At 35.6% G+C, this 23,077-nt stretch overlaps 1 long non-coding RNA gene across 2 annotated transcripts; it reads left to right on the top strand.

Moving 5' to 3' along the window:
* The first annotated feature begins 311 nt into the window (after window positions 1–311).
* On the top strand, window positions 312–16,136 carry LOC121397571. Of its 2 annotated transcripts, XR_005963764.1 has the most exons (3): window positions 312–1,586; window positions 4,092–4,122; window positions 12,322–16,136. It is a non-coding gene; the product is annotated as an uncharacterized LOC121397571 (long non-coding RNA). The 2 variants fall into 2 exon arrangements; XR_005963763.1 differs by lacking the exon at window positions 4,092–4,122.
* The last annotated feature ends 6,941 nt before the right edge of the window (window positions 16,137–23,077 follow it).

The following is a 23,077-nucleotide window of genomic DNA, read 5'->3' on the forward strand; positions in this document are numbered from 1 at the left end:
AGAATTAAAAATATCGGTTGCAAAATAATATATAACTATAAATATTAGACTTACCTATCTGTCATCTTCCAGGCTGGAAAATCCATATGGAAAAGAACAAGCTTTCTGTTATTCTAATCTCTGCAGTAAAATAATATTTGTTTAAAGAAAATAAAAAATATGTCGTCGTGATCAGTTTATCGTTATATTTTTTTTTTTTCCCTTTTTGGGTGGGGGGTGGCAAACCAGAATCAGAGTAGAGACGATACGTGCTGCTGTTTGGCAAGAGCTGTTGTTTTGGAGGCGTAAGTATGAGAATTGTTTCTTTAAGTAAATGGAGAGACCATGCAAATTGTCCTGGCTAATTATGCCAGTGTGGAAGTCTGGGTACTTGAAATGCATTAAAACACACAGACATACGCATAGGGGTTTAGTCATTGGAACAAAACAAGAGTTGGAATTGAAGGCTGGTCTCTGGGTGAGAACAGTGTGTCTGCAAAGGCCCTTTTGACAATGAACTTGAGACATCTCATTAACATGCAGGAGATGGCCTGTCAAGTTCAGGACATACTGAGTTCCCATGCAAAAAGACAGAAAAGTGAATTCATTGTGCATTTTCTACGGACCATTAGACTGGCTTCCAAAGAGACCCTCAAAATCAGCCCTGGAAACCAGACTTCAAAAAATGCAGATTGGGGCATACGTAGTAGGCAATGTTCACTCTCCCCGCAGGGAAAGGATAATTCTGCTAATTAAACACTTGACTTGTCAAATACATTTTAAATTAAAATAAATAAATAAAAGGTTTCATATTAATTCATTACCTTTACCATGTGGGGGGAGGGGGAGGGCAGTGTTTTTGTCCCAACTAGCCAAATTGCCTGATTTCCTACATCAGTAATACCAATGTATACCAATGAATATTCCTTTCAATTGTAAGGGGAAAGACCCATTTTTAGTAAAATGTATACAGTATGGATTATTGTGAATTAGTATATTTTTTTAAATTCATTATACTATTTGAATTTTTTCATATACTGAAAAATACGAGTTTATTAAAAAAAAATGATGAGAGCACAGAGTGGATTGAGAGAGAGGAGGAGAAGACATCCCATACTTCATTCAACACCATGGCCACTCCTCCATTTTCAACCCTGCCCCAATCAACATTTTCTTAGGTGCCAACTCAAAGGAATTCAAGGAGGAGCCAGAGGATAAAGCAGTATTTATGTGAAAAGATCCTGTGATGATTGTGTTCACTCATTTTTTTTTGTAATCAGGTTTGGGTGGAGAGGCTCTTGAAAAAAAAAATAAGCATTGTGGGTGTTGGTGCTGGTGCTGTGGTTCCAGGAACATTGTTATCTTTCAGCGCAAAAGCTTTAAATGTTGGTTCCTCGGGCTGAAAAGGGAGAGTGAATGCATCTGCAAAAAGAAAGGAGGAAAAGGAAGAATCACAAGTTGCAGCCCAGGAAAAATTCTGAATGGACAGTACCATGTTACGTCATCAAGCAACAGCCACAAGAGGGTAGGATGCAGGGGAAGCGACTCATTTCATTAACACCCGCAAGAATGCTGCATCCGTCGGATAAAAATCCCTGCACTTTATGGTGAGTTGGAGCTATTTTTAATTCTCTTTTATCCCTTATTACTTCAGCACACGATAAACCTACATTTATAGATCAGGCCAAATTATGTCTTCTGGTTACAGAGATTTTCAAAGGAGCAAATAAGGCATTTAATCTTCCAAGGATCCTGACGAGTCTGAACTAACAAGGCAAAAAAAACCCATTTTTTTTTGTTTTACATTTCTAAACCATTAGATACATTCTAATGTTATTAACATAGTTCCTTTTTTGTAAGAAAGAGATTTAGAGCCTTCTGTTGTTCGTTAGAAATAACAGCTACGTTACCAGTCACAGGATCTTTGGACGAGTATTCTTACAAGCCAGTACTTATCGTCTTAATTTAAGGGGATTTGAAAGTGAAGGAAGCACACAAAACTCTACTTGTGTGTGTGTGAAAATGGGCCTCCTATTATGTATAAAGAAAAGGCCTACAAGCCCTCGCATAAAGGTTTCACATTTTTATCTGCTGGCAAAGAATATCACAGCTCGATTTCTATTTCTTAGCAAAATGGTGACTCGTTTTAAGACATTCAAACTTAGAACTATATTAAGCATCTTTAACGCAAAACTAGACAACGTGCACTCAAACACATTGGGAAAATATTAAAAGCTAAAGTTTATTACTAAATAAAAATACTCTTGGATGGAAAAATATTTAATAAAATACTATTTATATTTTATATTTTGTGAATTCTATTTTTTTAAAAAACATGTTATTAGCAAAATTTAAAGAAAATTGGTTATTTTAAAAGTTATTAACATATATATATATGAAATATATTCACTGTAAAAGATTATTTTAACATTTCATTAAAATAAATTAGGGGGCCGATTCACCAAGGGTCGAATATCGAGGGTTAATTAACCCTCAATATTCGACTGGGAATTAAAATGCTTCGACTTCGAATATCGAAGTCGAAGGATTTAGCGTAGATAGTTCGATCGAACGATCGAAGGATTATTCCTTTGATCGAACGATAAAATCCTTTGAATCGAACGATAAAATCCTTCGAATCGAACAATTCGAAGGATTTTAATCCAACGATCGAAGGAATAATCCTTCAATCAAAAAAACTTAGGAAAGCCTATGGGGACCTTCCCCATAGGCTAACATTGAGTTCGGTAGGTTTTAGATGGCGAACTAGGGGGTCGAAGTTTTTTTTAAAGAGACAGTACTTCGATTATCTAATGGTCGAATAGTCGAACGATTTTTAGTTCGAATCCTTCGATTCGAAGTCGAAGTCGTAGTCGAAGTAGCCCATTCGATGGTCGAAGTAGCCCAAAAAACACTTCGAAATTCGAAGTTTTTTTTACTTCGAATCCTTCACTCGAAGTTAGTGAATCGCCCCTGAGTGTGTGTGTGTGTGTGTGTATACAGATATATAAGCAAATACAGGGATTAAATTCAGCTGTCAAAATATTAGGCCTTGAACAGGTCCATGATCCATGATAGAAATGTATGTAGAAGTATATAAAATAGAGTTAAAATGAAATCCTGTGTAAAATGTAAAATGCATGTTTTATTTCCCGGAAAAGCAAATTACATTTTTTTGTTTTTCCTGAAAAAAAATAAATCAATCCTACAGATGTCGAGAAATGAATAACGTTAAATAACCTCAGGAACCGTATTATAGGAGCACTTTTAAAATAGTCAATGGTTGAAACACATTTTTGATTCATACATTTAATTCGAGACACATTTAAGGGAGAAATGTCTTTTTAGTTTGACTTGGAATATATACCTATAGGGCCTGTTATCTGATAAGGACGGGATAGAGTTATTGTTTGGCTTAAAAGCATGTCGATACGCTGCTTCAAAGAAAGCAAATAGATAAAAGAGATTGGAGACTTTCTTCTTTATACATAGACTTATAAGGGGCCGATTCATGAAGCTCGAGTGAAGGATTCGAATTAAAAAAACTTCGAATTTCGAAGTATTTTTTGGGTACTTTGACCATCGAATTGGTTAAATTCGAACGATTCGAAGTAAAAATCGTTCGACTATTCGACCATTCGATAATCGAAGTACTGTCTCTTTAAAAAATACTTCGACCACCTACTTCGGTAGATAAAACCTACCGAAGGTCCCCATAGGCTTGCCTGTGATTTTTTGATCGAAGGATTTTCCTTCGATCGTTGGATTAAAATCCTTCAAATCGTTCGATTCGAAGGATTTAATCGTTCGATCGAACGAAAAATCCTTCGTTCGATCGATCGCAGGATTTGCGCAAAATCGTTCGACTTCGATATTCGAAGTCGAACGATTTTAGTTCCCAGTCGAATATCGAGGGTTAATTAACCCTCGATATTCGACTCTTGATGAATCGGCCCCTTAATGTTATTAGATATTAGAGGCTGAAATAGAAAATAAGGCTGTCATGGTGTTATTCTTTGGAAACCAGGTTACACATACTAACTAGTATTGCATACGACTAAAAGAAAAGCAAAGAAATATTCAACAAGCATATCTCCTATCCCTTCTTTCAGAGTCTTGAGTGAGGAGTTTCAGATGCAGAAGGTATGGTCACTCAGTTTTCTATTCTCTGCACACACACACTGTATTAATAATGATATATAATAATGGCAAATTTTCTGTCTGCAGTGACGAGATGTAAATGATGTGTAAGGTTAAAATATAGATATGCAGAGTAGTATTGGAACACATCTGAGCCATAGGGAAGGAAAATAAGAAAAAGGGAGGGAGTGTTGGAGAAACAAAATGATAAAGTCTGGAAGTGAGACAAGGGGCTAGAGAAGAAGTGAACATGAATGGAAAGAGACCTTCAATATGTATGTTGTAAATGAAGCAACTAATGGTAGGTTTAGCAATACACCCCTATCATGTATATATATATACAGACAGCAGCAATACGTGGCACATAAAAGTGACGAGGCATAAGATACTTGTAGAAGACACATGTGATTGCTTGTCCCCTGTTGGGTGTAAGTGAGCATTATAATAGGCTACTAGTGATGGGCGAATTATATATAATGTCTATAATTGGGTGTACAAATATATCTTTATTTGGCCGCATGTAAATATATATATTCAAGCAGGCAAAGGAGTTGGCGGATTCACAGATGAACCTACATAGAGTTGGAGCCAAGTGAAGAAGACATAAGCAGGCAGTGTATATTTTGGCTTCTGTTTAATATGTTAATGCTCAATCAGAACATTTGCAAGATAATATAATGTATTTTATTGGGTGTTTATACGGCATGTGCCCTGCTCTAGCTGTACTGTTAGCTGATAAATAGTGATGGGCGAATTTATTCACCAGGCGCGAATTCGCGGCGAATTTGTGCGATTCGCCGCCAGCAAATAAATTCGCGAAACGCCCGCGAAAATTCGCGGCAAAAATTCGCCGGCGTCAAAATTTTTTTTCGAAAAAACGGACACCGGCATAAAAAATGGGTGCCGGCGCTGTTTTGCGAATTTTTCACCGTTTCGCAAAATTCACGAATTTTTCGGCGAAACGGCGCAAATTCGCCCATCACTGCTGATAAAGTGTGAAAGAAATGAGGACTAAATATAATCATGGGAATTTAGAGTAGAATTCTGCTTGCCAAAGTGTAAGTGGATCCGTTGTTTCTACCTATAAACATTAGAACTTCAATATAAATCAAAGCAATGTGCAACATATAGGTCAACCACTTCAAGTAAGACCTAGTTCTCTTCTTCTTTAATAGAATCCCTTTGAGAGTGAGCTTTTTATGAGATACTTTTGGGATGTGCTACAAAATATTGATCCCAATATTATTAGGCACAATCAAGGAGGAACTGTCAAAATTTTCACGAGGACTTAAAAGAGGAGAAAATTGCACCAGGCTCTGCTTTTGTTCCTACACCCCCATGTTTGCAGTGGTGTCACACTCCCCGGCATTCTTATACAGCACACACACAAGATCTCATTTCATACACTCCCCATTGATATTGACACAAAAGCTGGCTTGCTCTGTTCTTCACTTCTATTTCATATTGCTGGTGGCGGCTGCGTTGGAGGCAGAAGAGGAAGGCTTGGAAGCTTTATTTTTTCTCTGCCTGAAACATACTTTTCTAGTAGGAACACAGAATAAAATTAGGCAGAAATAGTTACTCAACAGAAGCATTTTTTGAAGAGTTCAAGATTGGTGTCATCCATATTTTCCTATATATTTCAACTAGTGATTTTGGTGGAGTTTCGCTTCGCCAAAAAATTCGTGAATTTCACCCAAAACAGTGAAAAATTCACCAGGCGAGAATTCTCTGCGAATTCCCGCAATTCTCTGCTGAAAATGCGCCCGCGCTCAAAAAAACGGACGCTGGCGTCCATTTTTTTTTACACCGGCGAATTTTTGCAGCGGTTTCGCGAATCGCGGGAATTTGCAGCGAATTCTCGTCTGGCGAATAAATTCGCCCATCACTAATTTCAACTTATCTTTAAAAAATATTTTAATTGTTCAAAAATATAGGTTTTTTTTTTGACCGTCTTTGCAAGTTAATTTACGTGACGTCACAACAGAACATGGCATTATACTTATAGACACACCCTATTGTCTAATCCCAAGAGAATATTCCATTACTAGACACATTGCTAGACTGTCAAATTAAGACAAAGTTTTCTTATGGGGGGTTAATTTAAAACAAATAGAAAAAATCTCACTCTGGGTATAGCAAGGGTATTGGTGGGAATTGATTAGCAACAAACAAAGTTGTGAGTTTTCTTCCAAAAAATTAAATAACAAAAAATAGAATTAAAAGTTCAAGCCATTTATTAGGACAAACAGGTCAAGGCCTGGTTTTTGTGGTGGGAGGTGGATTGAGATGAATCATGTTATTATATCTTAACACCCATTAAACATGACTATTATTACAGAGGGGGGAGGGTTACAGGCTTTAGAGTACGGTAAAAATATGCGCACAAAATATAGACAAATTTGTCGCCAAATATGTTTTCGCCAGTTTACTAACCTGCGGTAAATATAAATATATAAAAATATGTTTTCGCGAGTTATTGCATTCGCTGAAAATAACGCTACGTACACATTAATGTGCAAAAGACAAAATTTATGCAAGAATATTCGCAAAATTTTCTGCCACCTATGTAGTGGCATAAAAGTATTTTTTCGCCAGAAAATTCTCAAGGGGCAGGAAATATCCCATAATCCTTTTTTTACCCATCATTCTTTGCTGACAGGAGAGAGATCTGTAGCTATTGCCGACAGGATGTTTTGGCTTCTGCTTCTATCTGGTGCAACAGCAGCCGTTTCAGCTCAGAGTCGTATTATTTAAGGATTCGTCTGCCTCTGCGCTTTTTTGGTTTCATTGTGATTGGCTACATTAAACTGTGGGAATGTTATTGGATGGTATAATCATCAGTCAATAAAGTTTGAGTTTTGAAGATGCATTTCTGGCCATAAATGTCACAGTAGAAATTGCCATAATAACCACCACAAAACAAAGACTATTTTATAGCATAAATATTCGCAAAAACTCAATTTGTCGCCAGAAAATTCGCAACGTGATAAAATTACCGCTAACGTAAACTGGTTCATTAACATAGTTACCGCTAGTGATGGGCGAATATGCACCATTTCGATTCGCTGGAAAATTCGCGAAATTCGCAAAACAGCGAAAAATTCGCGAAACGGTGCCGGCGTCTAGACGCCGGGGACCTTCCCCATAGGCTTGGTGAACTAGGGGGTCGAAGTTTTTTTTTAAAGAGACAGTACTTAGATTATCGAAGAGTCGAACGATTTTTAGTTCGAATCCTTCGATTAGAAGTTGAAGTCGAAGGTCGAAGTAGCCCATTCGATGGTCGAAGTAGCCCAAAAAACACTTCGAAATTCGAAGTTTTTTTACTTCGAATCCTTCACTCGAAGTCAGATTTACCGCACTTTAGTAAACTGACCCCTTTGTCCTTGCTTCACAACCTGTAGTCAGGTACAAAATAAGATCAATAAAACCGAGGCATTATCTACTGTGGGCCTGAATGCATTCGAGTAAATAACAAGAACATAGAAATATTCAAATATTGTTAATTAACGTAAAAGAAAACGAAACTCAAGATAAATCAAGCTGAAGAAAAGCCTTGTATCTAACATTTTCAAATAATTCAATAACGTAAATAGAGCCGAACAGATTAGCTGTCCTTTTTAAATATTTAAAAAAAAAATCTTTTTACATTTTTAAAGTTTCTAATTTTTTTAAAAAAAAATCGAAAATTTGGAAATTATTCATAGATAAAAATAATAATTCTATTTTTTAATGTATTATTTAATAACAGCTGTCAATAGAGAATCTGTCCCTATAACCATCTCCTCTTTGTCCCAAATAACTTACAGTGAACGTTGGATGCCTTAGTCGAAGATACTGTATCTAAGCTTCCTGGCCCAAGGCCTCAAGAAGATGAAATAGAAATCATCCCAGGATTCTATAATAGGAGACCACTTGTCTAATCTCTGAGCAATAGAAGTAGGCAGGATAATAGTAGTCGCTGCTCTTATTATGCTGTAGGCACCAGTATTTGATTGTTCGTTCTTCTGGAGTGTCACTTCATGTGAATGGAATAGTTTACATTGCATAACACAAGCCCTGCAAATATTTTATAGGCCAAAAAACCAACAACAACTAGGATTTGTATTTTGCTGATATAACAATGGAGGACAAAGCATCCTGGCAATAAAATTATTAGCTCCACCTTCAGAGGAACTGTAGGGCCAAGCGAAATAACACTGGATGCAAACACAATCTCCTGGCCCTTTTCAGGGCTATCAAGGTATTATGTAGAAATTCTTAAAGTAAAAATAGGATTACATGCCCTATTACCTTTATATGTAAAACCTTCATCTTGAAATTAAACTTTGATGTGAGGCAGAAATCGATATTTAATCTGCAGTTTGTTCATATCTGTTTTTGTGGATTTTGGATTATCTGAAACCCAAAATGTATTTGAAAACAGATTAATTTTAAGTCTGAATTTTGTTTTTTGTTTATTATACATTCTTTTCACATCCCTTCACTATTCATCTCACAGACTGTCATTCAAACCACTGCCTGGTTGATCATTCAAAACTACAATTTTATTTTAGGTTTTTTGGGGTTTTTAAGGCAGAAATTAGGGTTCACTTTAGAAAAAAAGGCTGATCCCAATTTTTTTTCATTCAGATTTGGTTGAGAATGAGTCAGAAGGAATGTGATTTTTTTTTTCACAAATCAGGGTTTGATGGATTTTGATATTCCTCTGAATTTTTTTGTGGAAGGTTTGGTGATAGGCCAGATCCAAAAACAATTGATATTGGTTTGATTGATTTTGATATTCCTCTGATTTTTTTTTGTGGAAGGTTTGGTGATAGGCCAGATCCAAAAACAATAGATACTGGTTTGAATGATTTGGATATTCCTCTGATTTTTTTTGTAGAAGGTTTGGTGATAGGCCAGATCCAAAAACAATTGATATTGGTTTGATTGATTTTGATATTCCTCTGGTTTTTTTATGTGGAAGGTTTAGTGATAGGTCAGATCCAAAAACAATTGATATTGGTTTGATGGATTTTGATATTCCTCTGAATTTTTATGTGGAAGGTTTGGTGATAGGCCAGATCCAAAAACAATAGATACTGGTTTAAATGATTTGGATATTCCTCTGAATTTTTTTGTAGAAGGTTTGGTGATAGGCCAGATTCAAAAACAATTGATATTAGTTTGACTGATTTTGATATTCCTCTGGTTTTTTTATGTGGAAGGTTTAGTGATAGGCCAGATCCAAAAACAATTGATATTGGTTTGATTGATTTTGATATTCCTCTGAATTTTTTTGTGGAAGGTTTGGTGATAGGCCAGATCCAAAAACAATAGATACTGTGCACCCGTAAATGACACTGATGCTTTCATAAAATGACCTTTCAATGGATTAGGATTAGGAGAGCATTATGATAATTGGAAGATGGAATCCATAGGAAATTTTGACTTGGATATTGTATGAGTTGTATAAAACACAAGGATGGGATATAACATAATGGCAGCTACTCTTTTCGTAATTAAATAATTACTAACGAAACGCAATATTTGTCTCTCTGCTGGGAGAGCGTCGCGTTTGATTTCAGACGTGAAATATCTGCGCTTATGAAAATACACAAATTCTATTCTTTTCATAAAGCTGGTTCATTTTCTAAATCAGACTAGTTCATTTATAAGAAGCTAGCCCCTGTATGTTGAATTGCTACACGGTATGTACATATATTAACAGACGATCATGCATAATGCAGTTTGCTTTGGCAGAACGAAACCTTTGATCAGAAATAATTAATAACATAAAACATAGAATATTTTATTGACGGTTTCCAGATCACATTCCATTCCATTCCATATACTAACAACACGCAAATGAAATACATCTTTATACAGAATAATACATTTATTTACGTAATAGCCTACATCAGTCATTTTAAATGGGATAGAATTGCCACAGACGATTCATCTGATGTGCCAGAGTAATCAGTAAAAATCTACAGATGGTGGGTTCAGAGGTTTGCAACAGTATGGGCCAAAAATGGGCAGCTGGGGACGCCATTCAATCAAGTCTTGGTTTCAATCCCAGGATGTTGTGGGTATTTGCTGACGACAACATGACGAAAAACAATAGCGCTAAGCACATAGGACTTCAATGCACATGATAGGCTGGTTACTCTCTAAACACAATCAGTGCTATTCTACAGGAGTAGACCTGTTGAACCATTTGTACATCTTAGCCATAGTCTCCCCTTGCCCTGCCCTGAATTGCCCTCGAATTCCAAGAATTTTTAATTTTACATGATAGCGGTTCAGTTACTACTGAAGTGCAAGATTTATCAACATTATAATTAAGCTCCCCAAGTATTCCTCCTCTTTGTCTGTATGAATACGCATCAAGGGAGGTGCCATTTTGTTTCCATTTAGACAATACAGTTTATTGTGTTTTCTCTACATAGACCAGTATGAGGGTGTAATTTGGTGTATCTTTTAATGTTCTGTTCTTTGGGTTCTAAATATTCAGGCACATAGAACAACCCACCAACAATATAAGTCAGGAATCCTCCCTGTTGATCAAGAAGGATTAATTCTGTTCTGTTCAAATTAAATATTTTTCTAAAACATTCTTCCGGGCACCATACACAATAGACCATCAGAATGCTTGAAAAGGCCAGAAAAATATTTTTCAAAATATTACAAAACACCATCACATTGGCTATTTATACATTGTATTCATACACCTTAAATGGCCACCAAAATGGCTGGCCAAATACTGGAAAAATATTATTAATAACAGAATAGAAAAAAAACCAGACAATCAGTATAACCATAGCAACACAAGAGACCAGATGAATTCAAGACAATATGTAAGAATTGTGTTGCATCTAACAGTTTCCATATTTTTGGGGGGGGCTTTCTTATATAATAAAACTATATTAGCGGAGAGTTAAGCCCAAATATTTTGCAGTGTTTCAAAATCTTTGTTGACGGCTGTCAGAATGTTTAAGAAATTCTTAAATTTGATGAGACACATCTTCAAAAATAGATATCCCTCATGAAGTTTCATGTTGGGAATTTAATTTTTCTTCATTATTTTATGGGTCCCGTGTGAATCGTGTCTAACGAAGAATGCCTTTGGCACAATGAAGACACTCCCTAAGTCCTATGACCATCCCTATATGATGGTCTACATATACACACTTGTATACTGCATTGGCGTGGGGTGCAAAGTGAGGATATATGTAACTTCACTAGGGATGGAGCAGTATGTCTTTGCTTTATAAAGATGAAGACGTTGGCTGGAGATGATTTACAACGTGATAGCTGCAAAACTATGAAAATGCCCATGCCATGGGATATTAAGACACAATAAAATGTATGCTGTCCAATTTGCTGCTCACTAAATCATCCCCCCATTGATGGAATTTAATATCGGGCAGCTAGCAGCCAGTCAGAGAGGTTGACATCACAAGTCTTGCTGGCCTATCCGATGGAGAGAAAGGAGGGGTGTGTGAAAGAATGAATGGATGTGCAGTGGTTTAGCAGACTCTACAGCAGGAGATGCATCAATACAGCAACATCGCAAGGCAGAACCTTTGTGGCACCATAGGAGCGAGCCAGTTCCTAAAGGACTGCTAAACCCATACACGGGATTCTGGGAATTGGTGGTGCTTGGCTCCCTCCCAATAATCAAGACAAGCAGGCAAAACCATATTTTAATTTTTTTATTTATTTTTACCTTGAATGTTGGAATCATCAAGGAAAAATTGAATGCAGGTAAATATTACAACAATATAACTTACAAATATATATAATATACAAATATTATAACATTATCCACTACAAACACACAGTATACATGTTTAGAAGCGATAGCCCTCGGGGGTTGCACGTATGGCCTTGTATTGCTCGAATGTCTTGAATTTTATGGTGAATGGTTATGGGCAGGATATTTAGATAATAATCCATAAAAAAGTAAATGTATATTAAGATTTTTTTAAACAAATGTTGTTGTTTTTAATAAAAATGTTTAGCTTATAACAATAACATGTTTTTTTGATTGATTATAATCTTTATGTTATATTTATAACTTCTCTACTATATTAAGGAATAAAATGTAGGACTGAATAATGTACATATTTTGTGATGACTTTCTTTAGTATCGTAAACCAGATTTGTTTTCAAACTATGTAAAAAAATGGTAATTTTTTGTATTTTTTTAATTAGAACTCATGCGGCGTGCAAGAGATGAAGACCGAAGACTCAACGTAACTGAAAATGAACGGTGGCGGTGGTGGGATAAACAGGGGTTGGTTGTTATCTTTGGTTATCTAGCTGTATGAGTGTTGTCAATCCTTCATAAAGCTAGATAACCGAAAGTAAAAATAACCCCATTACACTCCTTGGCATTGGCAGTGGTCTTTCTGCTCACGTCAACGCAAAAGAACATGGCTGCCAAAAAAACAAAGACAGAAGAATTTAAGAAAGGTCCAGAGACAAAGAACATGAAAAAAAAACCTCTCGCTTTACTCCTGGAATTAAATCTGGAGGTAGGATTTTTTTTATCATCAGTCTCCTATGAAGTTTTATGAATTTCCTGCTCTTGTTCTTTGGACTCAAGACAACCTTGCCATGTTTGGTCTTTGACTTGGTTTAAAAAGTCCAGTATAAAAGACAACTTTCTAACACAGACACTAAATATGGAAGAGACGCTTTTGACAATTGGATTATGTATATAAACTCTCAGCATACTCAACCAGCTCATTGACTGGTAGCTTCCTTGGGCTAACATAGCCGTCTGATTGGATCATATTCCTGTGAAACTTAGAAATATTGATTATGTCTACAGCTATGATTTTGGGCAGAAGAAAAATGCATATTTGTGAGGGATGTATTTTTATATTATTATTTTTTTGCGTTGTAAAAATAAGTATTGAGATTTTTTTTCTACCCATTATTGAGGGTGTTTTTTAAATATAGTTTTTTTAAAAATGTAGTTTTCAGAAGAAAGGTTTTTTTTTCTTCTATTTTAATATAACGAGAATTAAACTTCTGAAATAACCCAGTCTAACATTAAATCCCATTTATAGAATGAACTGATTTCTTTGTAAATCCATGCACACCATATTTCTTTCAGTATGTTTGAAGACACTGAGCTGCAGATGTAGATTTGTTTAAGCCTGCATGCGTGTTTTGTTCGACACATCTCTTGTATGTGCTTTGAGCTATTCCAGACAGAGGATCCATGCTTCTCTCGCCTGTGTGATTTAGCTTGTGTAATTGACTTGTTTTACACTAGAATGAGTTTGTAAGAAAACTTTTTTTTAAATTTCACTCTATGGAAGAAACGTTTGACCAGAAGTCATTGCCTGCTGAGAAGGATTGAGTTTTAATCCCAACCCCAAATGAAAGGATTATGCATTAAGCAAATGCCATAAAATAGAAAAAGATCTGGTTAAGAGAAAGGGGGGAAGTAAACTATACATGGAAAAAAGTAATTTAACCCTATACAAGCAAGCTAGTTGAAAGATAATGATGGGAATTAAAAGAGTGCTTGGAAGATTGTACGTCATATCAACTTTAAGACTAAACTTCTGTTCTAAATGAATGATTAAATATCTATAAATACATATATTATTTAACGAGAACTAATGGTGCCTGAAGATATTTTCAATTAAATGGTAAAGTCCAGCTTGCACTGCAGTGATTTACAAGGTATTTAACATGAGAACAATGTATTTGGTCTCCTGAAAGAAGATTTTAAGCATGGGATCTTCTAAAGTAGCCATTTGATGGAAGACACTAGCCTAGAGGGTGCACTGGATAATGGGAACATAAGAGATTCATGCCTAAGAGCTGGAAGCCCAGAGGTTATGTAGGCTAGGGGAACAAGCTTCAAAAAGCTTAGAAGTTACCAATATAATTGGGGACTTCTCTTTAAAGCTTAAGGTCTAGTAGCATGAAAGAGGACAAGCATTTAACCAATACTGAATTAAACACTAAATTCATCCAATTATAACATGAACCCTCTTTTTAAACAACACATATTTTGAAATGCTGTTGCTTAACTTGCAGTCCATCTAATTAAAATCAGTATGGTTTAGTGCAGGGTTGTCAACTCCAACCCTTCTCCCACTTTAACTCCATTTCCCAGCATCCTCAGCCAATTAATGTCTGACAAAAAGCTTGTCAGAACTTCTCACTGTAGTGACAATCTCTCACATGAAACCTTTATCTAGAATGTTTTCCAGTGTATATTCCACCTGGAAAGGAATTGTTTAAAATTGATATAATGCCATTACTGTTATCTCATATTTATGAAGCAGCAATATGGCTTTGTACTCTTGATAGATTTTTTTAAGGATGTTATTTAAGGTTGACCTTCCATATATTTATACAGTACCTTGTCTTCAATTTCATTCAATGTGATACATTTGAAAGCTTTCAAGGAGTCTCCCAACCTTTAGTTGGTTTTGCAACTGGAGGGCTTTTGATTAAGCATTCTTAGTCTAAAGCTATAGGAAACATTTTAAACAGAAGGAAGAAATAAATCAATTTTGGGGAAAATCAAAAAGTTCTTCTGAACTTATTACAGCAGAAAGTACAGCATTAAAAAAATACTTAGGACAATAGATATGAACTCCATTGATGAGCTTCTAAGAAAACGAGGAGATATTTAGACAAATCTGTAGGAGAATAGTATTTAATAATAATAATAATAATAATAATAATAATAATAATAATAATAATAATAATAATAATAATAAAATATCTAATCTATTTGGCCACCAGTCACCAGACTCCACTTTAAACCTTGTAGCGCTTCAAACCTAAGATGACCTGTTCTGCTTACATGGACTTCTCCACAGTTGGGTCCCATTGCTGTTTCTGTTTTAAGGCTCCTGTAAACTGCCAGTCTTTGTTATATTGTCATTATTTTGTCATGGACTTCACCATAGCATTGAACTTCTTTATGACCCTTAACCAGTTAGGAATTGTAAGGCTTTACAATTTGAATAACCCTGGAGTTGACCTTTCTTAAATAGAATGGGTGTAATATACCAAATACACTCTATTATTCCACTCTCTTATTTTTAAGGTCTTTAAAATCTGTTGTCATTTGTTTATTCCACTTCCATGTGCTTCGATCTTCTCTGAATAGTCAATAGAATCCAAGGCTAAACTTTAATGAGGTATTTTGTTGTAGAATATGTTTTTTAAAATTAAAATATATTGCTTTGGGTCTTGACATTTGTCAGATGTGAGAAAACTGCTAGCAAGGAAATAGACTTTTTAGCTCTCTTGGAGGTCAAATCCAGGAACTTAATGAGAGGACCATCCTGTCCTAGGTCAAGCAGTAAATGGAAAGGCATATTAGAACCCATTTTTTATTATTATTATTATCTAATGCACCGACCATACAACCATCACAAAATAATCTCTCAAATTGTTAGGCCATTCCTGTAAGAAAGAAATGTGAAGCTACAAGCAACTCTTTCTACAAATACTATCAACAAATTCAAATATAAAAATGTATTTTAGATGGGAATTTCAATTTTAAAAAATGGAAGGAATTAACCAAATAAGTGAAAATGTAGTGTTTTATACTAACAACTTGCACTTAAATAATACAGTTAGCCTTTGCCTAGCAAGTCAAGTTTTTAGCATTTTTATATAGACATATCTCTAGTGCATTTGCCTTCATTTTATATCGAGTTTTGCCTTTTTTATGTTATTGTACAGAATGTATTTAATTAATTTTTTTCATTTTACATTATTTTATATATTTTCTTTTCATGCCATGCTCATTTTTGAAAATCCAAAACAGTTCATATTTTCCATTGTATTCCGCATAAAAAGCATTTTCCACATTAGATGTTATGTTACCATCTGTGTAAAATTGCTGTTTCCATCCCATTCATTTAAATACTGTGCTTCTAGAATGTTCTGTACAACTGCATGTCTGGCCTTGGGTGGCACAAATATTTAATCTGGATTTTGCTGACTATGAACCTAATAAATCTTGAGTTTGTTTCCCAAAATCTCTTGTGTGATGTCTTTCATGATCTATTTCCTTATTAATCGATAAATATTTTTATTATGAATTTCTGAGAGATAAGCTTCATGCTGTGACCCCAACCTCAGAAAGCTCCTGTTGTATAATATACTAAATAATATAGGTCATAGGAAAATAAATGCTTTCCCTGGTCTTTATTCTGAGCATTGGTAGTAAAAATCATCATGTATGTTATTTTCACCCAGAGATGACTTTATGGTGGAGCAGTTTTCCCTATGTATTGTACATTGTAATGCATCCCAAGGGCAACAGGTACAGTAGGAATAGTGGGACAGTATCAGAAATAAAGAAAAGGACGGTGGGAGTTAAAAAAGACGGCAACAGTAGGCAAAGATAGTGACAGTAATACTATCTATCATTGTTGCTCCACCTATTGCTCTTTAGCTGTTGTTGACAAATATCAACCAGGAGCTTCTGAAGGCCACCGGCCCTACTTCATATTATTTCAGCCTTATCAATGTAATCATCAACTCAGATGTTTGGTATATTTATTTTATTCATGCCTTGTTCACTTCATTATTTATCCTTACTCTTTCAGACTCATCAACCTGCCATTCTAGTTGTAAATTAAGACACAAGTCGATTGGCGCAAAATTTAACACAGGATTTGGCCTCAGCCCATTGTTTTAACCTTTGGACCACAAGCTTCAACCTGTGGATCACTCCCATCATGATTTTACATGTGCATAATTGGTAATGCATTATATAAAGATATTTACTTTAAATTTATCGAAACCAAAGACAAAGTCAAAAATAAAATGGCTTGTATGCTGCCTAGAATCCCTAATGTCATTTTATCAATGCCTTGTCACAAACTACATATTCCAATGGGCCGTTTTTTTATTATATTTCCAATTGGTGCTTATTATAAAGCAAAGTTTAAAATAATCTTCCTGTTTGCAGGTAGAATGGACACTACAATTGTTGTCATGTTATAATGCACAGCAACATGTGTATGCTCAGTGTACCAATAATTCATTATTTACATTCTGAAAGGTATTAACATTGTTTACATTTTAATCTCTGCTCTTATTCTCCTGTAAAGCCATTTAACTGGCAATTTCCCAGATGTTCTTGGTTTTTTTTTTCATTCTTGAGGATGCTTAAAACCAATTTGAGTCATTTTTGTTCTCCCTGTATGGGAATGGGAATGTTGTTAACTGAGAGCAAGATAAAAGGCATGGCTACCAACTAGGCTGGTATAAGGAAGGAATGGTCATCTGTAATGAAATGGGCTGGAGGAGAACATGTCATGGAAGAGTAAGACAACTGGAAGAGATAGAGCTTGAAGACAGAAGGAAAGGAGTAAAGAATTTAAACTCACTTTTCTTCCAGTCATGACAAATCTGAAAGCAAATCAGTCAACTGCTACCATGGTTCTTAATGGAAATCCAAAAACAGCTCTGCTCAAGCCAAGACAAAATTTACCACAATGCCTTACATGCTTCTCTACAGCTCTGTTAATTATCTAACTTGAAGAGTTAGAACCAGTAGTGTAGAGAATGGATAGGGACCAAGCGACAGACAGATAATGCTTTCAAATGCAATTACATTTACAAATGAATCTAAGAACAAATAGAATGTTCAATACATTTATTTTGGAAAGTTGTTTAGAATTAAATGTCAAGACATCAATATTGAAAATTTGTTTCCCATGATCATGGCAGTGTTCTGCAAACTACTGCTCCATTAAGGCCATGAATCATAAATTGAATGAACGAATTGTACATAATGAGTTGGACAGGAGGAAACTTGAAGAGCAGATGGTAATTGAGATGGTAATATAGAATAGCCTTCCTCCAAATGTTGTATAAACAGCATATAGAATAGAATTTTTTTTTCCCTCTGGCTAATGAAAGCCTGTTATATGTTTGGGTTTTCAAATCAGTGCAGCTTGTATGGTAAAATGCAACCATTTGATCGCATTCCAACAAGTTGGCTTGAACATCCACATTCATGGCCATACAGCATAGATCTATTCTTTTGGGCCAATGGATTGCCATGAAAGGGGACAGGAGATCTTGGAATCCTGTCCATCCTTCAAAGTATTCCCTGGCAGATATATTTCTCTTTTGAAAAGACTGCAGTCCAATGGAACCATGGGAGAGTGCACTGAAACTGTCTCCAGAGGCACCCTACATGCACAAATGGTCAGACAGTAAGATTCACATAAACCCAAATGTCCTGTACATGTACGACCACCTTAAGAACCCTTGTTTTATAATGCAAGAATGATGATGTCACAATGTAACATTAAAAAGTCTTCTGTAAAATGTAGATATGATTTTACACTTGTGACATCACAATTATAGCATTATACTAAAATAATTTACAGGATAAAACCAATAATCTTGCAAATGTCTTATTTCTCGATGATGTTTATTACTCCCAACTCAGTTGTGTTGACAGTTGTAGCGACTTGTAAAGAATAATAGTATAATTGCTATTTAGATAGATAAATGATAGATATACATAGATAAATATTACACATAGACATAGGCTGTTAAAAAACAGTCTATATTATTACCACCAAGGCCAGGGGGTTTAATAATGCAGAAATAGAGAATATATGTTAAATTAATGTAGTCTGCTCCCAAGCTGCATTTCTCTGTAATGATCTACATGTTTGATTTCACTTGGGCTACGTATCAGATTCCCTTGTGAATGGCGGAGCTACGCCTGCACTTTGTATCATAATTATTTCTGGAAGGAATAATTGCATTATATCAAGAATTTGCTTACAGACTGTGCAATGAAAGAAGGAAAGAAAAGAGCCATTTTGACTCAGTGATCGATTTCATGCCCATAGTTTATTTATACTATTTATTTAATCCTAATCTCTCTTTACGGGCATTTATATACTTGATTCCACATGACCCAATTTAAGCAGGGGGTAAATACACAAAAGGGGTTGAAGGGGATTTCCTTGCAGGTCTTTATAAAAAAAAATTACTATTCAAAAAAATGATCATAAAATGAACAAAATGTTATAATTCAACTAATTTTTTTTCTAGAAACAACTGAGAGGATAAAAACAATATGAACATAACCTGAATGGGGGTTGTGCAGAAACTTGGGGTAAATTTGCTCCACTCGAGTAACCCTAGCAACAAATCAGACATTTGCTGTCATTATTCCAACTGCACAAGGCTAATCAAAAGTTAAATATTGGTTGCTATTGGTTACCGTAATTGGGCAATTGTGCCCATTGTTTTTGCATAACACTCATCGCTGCTTGCCTGGCTTAATATTTTATGTATAATTAATTTTAAAAATGCGTTTACACTGATACCTTCTTAAGGGTAGGGGATCAGGCTGTCCAAGGTGTCCCTGAAGGATTGAGATTGGTCAGTGATGTGATGTATGTGCCCATAGTGGGAAGCAAAAAACACCTCCTGTATACAATATGAGCAGACCTGAAAAACTTTTCCATTGAGCTCATAAGGACCATCTGACAGTGCTATTTGGACTTTTGTGCGGACAATATCCAACCAGGAGATAACCTGATCATCAGCCCTTTAGACTTTAAGGGGGTTATTTATCAAGCTCTGAATATCCAAACCTCGAATAATTTGTTGATTTCAAAGCAAAAAAAAAAAAACTACGAATTATTCGAGATTTATTAAAATCCGATGATCTGAAAACACATCTAAAAGCTTTGGAGGTCTTGTATAAGTCAATGGAGAAGGTCCCAGTGTCTGCGCTGATGTCCGTACCGAAATCCGATAATTTCGGGGATTCATAGCAAGAAACTACGTAAACTCCGAAAAAAACATTGTTTTTGTGGAAAAGTTTCCCGGAGTTTTCGGGGAAAGCTACATGGTGTTCTTTGCTCATAGGTTTATACACAAGGGATTTTCTTTCCCCAAACGAGTCAGATATCAATGATAGAGCATCATCTTGAGTTCCTATGCTGGTGAATAGGATACAAAATATTTTCCTAGGTATGAGCTCCTTTAGTTTTAGTTATGCTATGACAATACCTGATTTTGCCTAAATTATAATATAATAATATTAATCCAGAAACTTGTTGAATTGCCATATTCAAATGAATGAATCCACCCAAGTTCCCCATGAAATCCTCTGTAGGGCATTTTGCAATGACTTTCATACTGGTCTCACTAAATTAGGGATGATTATCATGTGCCTAACTTGAATAGACCACAAACTGTCAATATGAAAATCTTTTTTATGTATTGTTACACTAACATCATGGAAACCATGTCATTTTGTTATGTCTTTTCCTTGAGTGTTCTTTAATATCTGCATTTAACTCGAGTGTCTAAACTGATACATCCCCATCACTTTATAAACACCATATTTTGACATTGGCTACACACAATGATGTGTTAACTAGAAGGGAGCAATCATACCGAGGATAAAGTGGCCAATTTGTCTTTCAGAAAGCCCCACCTGATAAAGTCAAGACTTCTACTAATAGCTATTGATTTAAAAACAGTTAGCCTGTTCCATGTTAAATCAATATCTAGTGATTACCTCTTAAGAAAAATCCTATAGTGGTTGAAATGTTTGAGGCAAGAGGTCATAAGGAGACAAGCTGATGATAATCTTTATTGTTATTTAATTTTATTTGTACAAGTATCGGACCTCTTATCCAGAATTCTTGGCACCTGGGTGTTTCCGGATAACGGATCTTTCCATAATTTGGATCTTCATACCTTAAGTCTACTTGAAAATCATTTAAACATTAAATAAACCCAATAGGCTGGTTTTGCTTCCAATAAGGATTAATTATATCTTAGTTGGGATCAAGTACAAGCTACTGTTTTAATATTACAGAATAAGGGAAACATTTTCAAAAAATTGTATTATTTGATTATAATGAAGTGTATGGGAGACGGCCTTTCCATAATTCAGAGCTTTCTGGATAATGGATTTCCAGATAATGGATACCATACCTGTAATATCCTGCTACATACTGATGGTTACAAATAAATGGTTGTACACAAAATTTACTATCAATGTGTCCATATTTTTCTCCTGCTTTAGCTGGGGAACAACAGTTATAGCCACAAAATCATTTTATATTATGTATTATCTGTAAGCCCCCCAATTAAAAGCAATTGTTAATGAGCACTGAGGGGATCAAAATGCCAACTGTGCCATCGGCCTTGGGTTCCTTCAATATCGAAACATTCTTCTAAAGTGGTATTCGAACATATTGATATTGCTGTCCAGGAAAATGTTTTCAGTGGTTTCTTTGCTGTGCAATACATTACATGGAAGCCAACACAGTTCAAACCACAGAGATACAGATATATGAAACTATGGTTGACATACAGTAGTCCCAGTAATATATATATATAAATGAAAATATATGCATCCACTTTCATATATTAATATACCTGTCCATAAAGCCTTGACTTCAAGCTGCAATGTCACCCAAAGGTTTGGGAACATCTGCTCTACAAGTTGGTTTGCCATACTCTTCACTCCATCTCTAATCTGGATTGCACATCGATAGGGGACAACCGTGGGTAAATTTATTTATGTACTCTACAACCTGGAATCCAACACTGTATATGTTTAAATCTTACATATATAATACCATTGGGACACTCATTTCTTTACTTTGGTGATGTCAAGCCTTGTAGGACACAAGCCTAGTTCCTGTCAACACATTCCCCCCCTCCATCCCAGTTACAGTCCCAACCCCTCTGGTGAGCTCTTAGCTCAACTAATTCTTGTATAAGAGGTTTTCTGCTTGTTATGACACCCTGCAAAAGCTGTGGAGAGCAATCTTTTCTTTTGCCTTGTCCCCTGTGTCCAGCCGATGGCCTGAATGGGAGTCTTTTTTTGTGCCTGTGTGTGCCTAACTAATTGAGCTGGAGGGTTTCAGTCTGGAAGACTTTCAATAGATCTTTTGTTGCTGTTTGCTTTCTACAGTCCCGATAGCGTGCTTAATTTTCTTAACCCTCTGGGTGCTGAGGAATCTGAAGGCGGCAAAGAGGTTAACAAAGTGCCTGTTAAGAGGTGTCCAAAAAACTTTAACCTTACAATTGTAGATTGTCTGTGTAATATTGAAATGAAGGGAAAGTATAACCTTTACTGTTGTTGAAGGATAAAAGGTCCTTGGATGTTGGAGTAATGGGAGCATTATATGTACCTTATATACGTGTGTGTATAGATGGATGGATGGATGGATGGCAGATAGATGGATAGATAGATGGATAAATAAATGGATGGATAGATAGATAGATGGATGGCTAGATGGATGAATGGATAGATGATAGATATATAGATAGATGGATGGATGACTGATAGATGGATAAATAGATGGATGGATAGATGGATGGATAGATGGATGGATAGATAGATGGATGGATAGATGGATGGATAGATGGATGGATGGATGGATGGATGGATGGATGAATGAATGAATGGATAGATGATAGAGATATATAGATGATAGAGAGATAGACAGTGAGTGAGACCCTACTATTTCTTGTTTTTTTAATTAGCTGTATGCAAAGATTATGTACACTTTTATTTGCACTGTATGTACAGTATGTCTACAAGCACTTCTGACTGTAATCAATTTTTTGGTAGCAAAATTACAGGAACCTTAAAAGAAGGCCAAGTAGGCTACTGTGTAAACTACTGTTGCTTGGATAGACTTATCTTTCCTACAAAATCCCATCATGTAACTGCATAACAGCACCAGATTTTGTGGGATGCTACAAAGTATGATCCTCCATGGTGTAATATAAAATCTACACCAGTCAAGATATTTCAAGGCGAAACAGTGTAATGAAAAGCAGCATTCACACTCCCTTTCAACAGTGTCACATCGCTGGCAAGTCTTTCATGGAGTTTACAAATCAGATATTAATATTATTTTGAGGCAAACACCTACTTCTGACTTTAAGGATGCATTCTATAAGG

This window comes from Xenopus laevis, chromosome 8S (genome assembly GCF_017654675.1).
Source record: "Xenopus laevis strain J_2021 chromosome 8S, Xenopus_laevis_v10.1, whole genome shotgun sequence".
In the NCBI taxonomy this organism is placed as follows: domain Eukaryota; kingdom Metazoa; phylum Chordata; class Amphibia; order Anura; family Pipidae; genus Xenopus; species Xenopus laevis.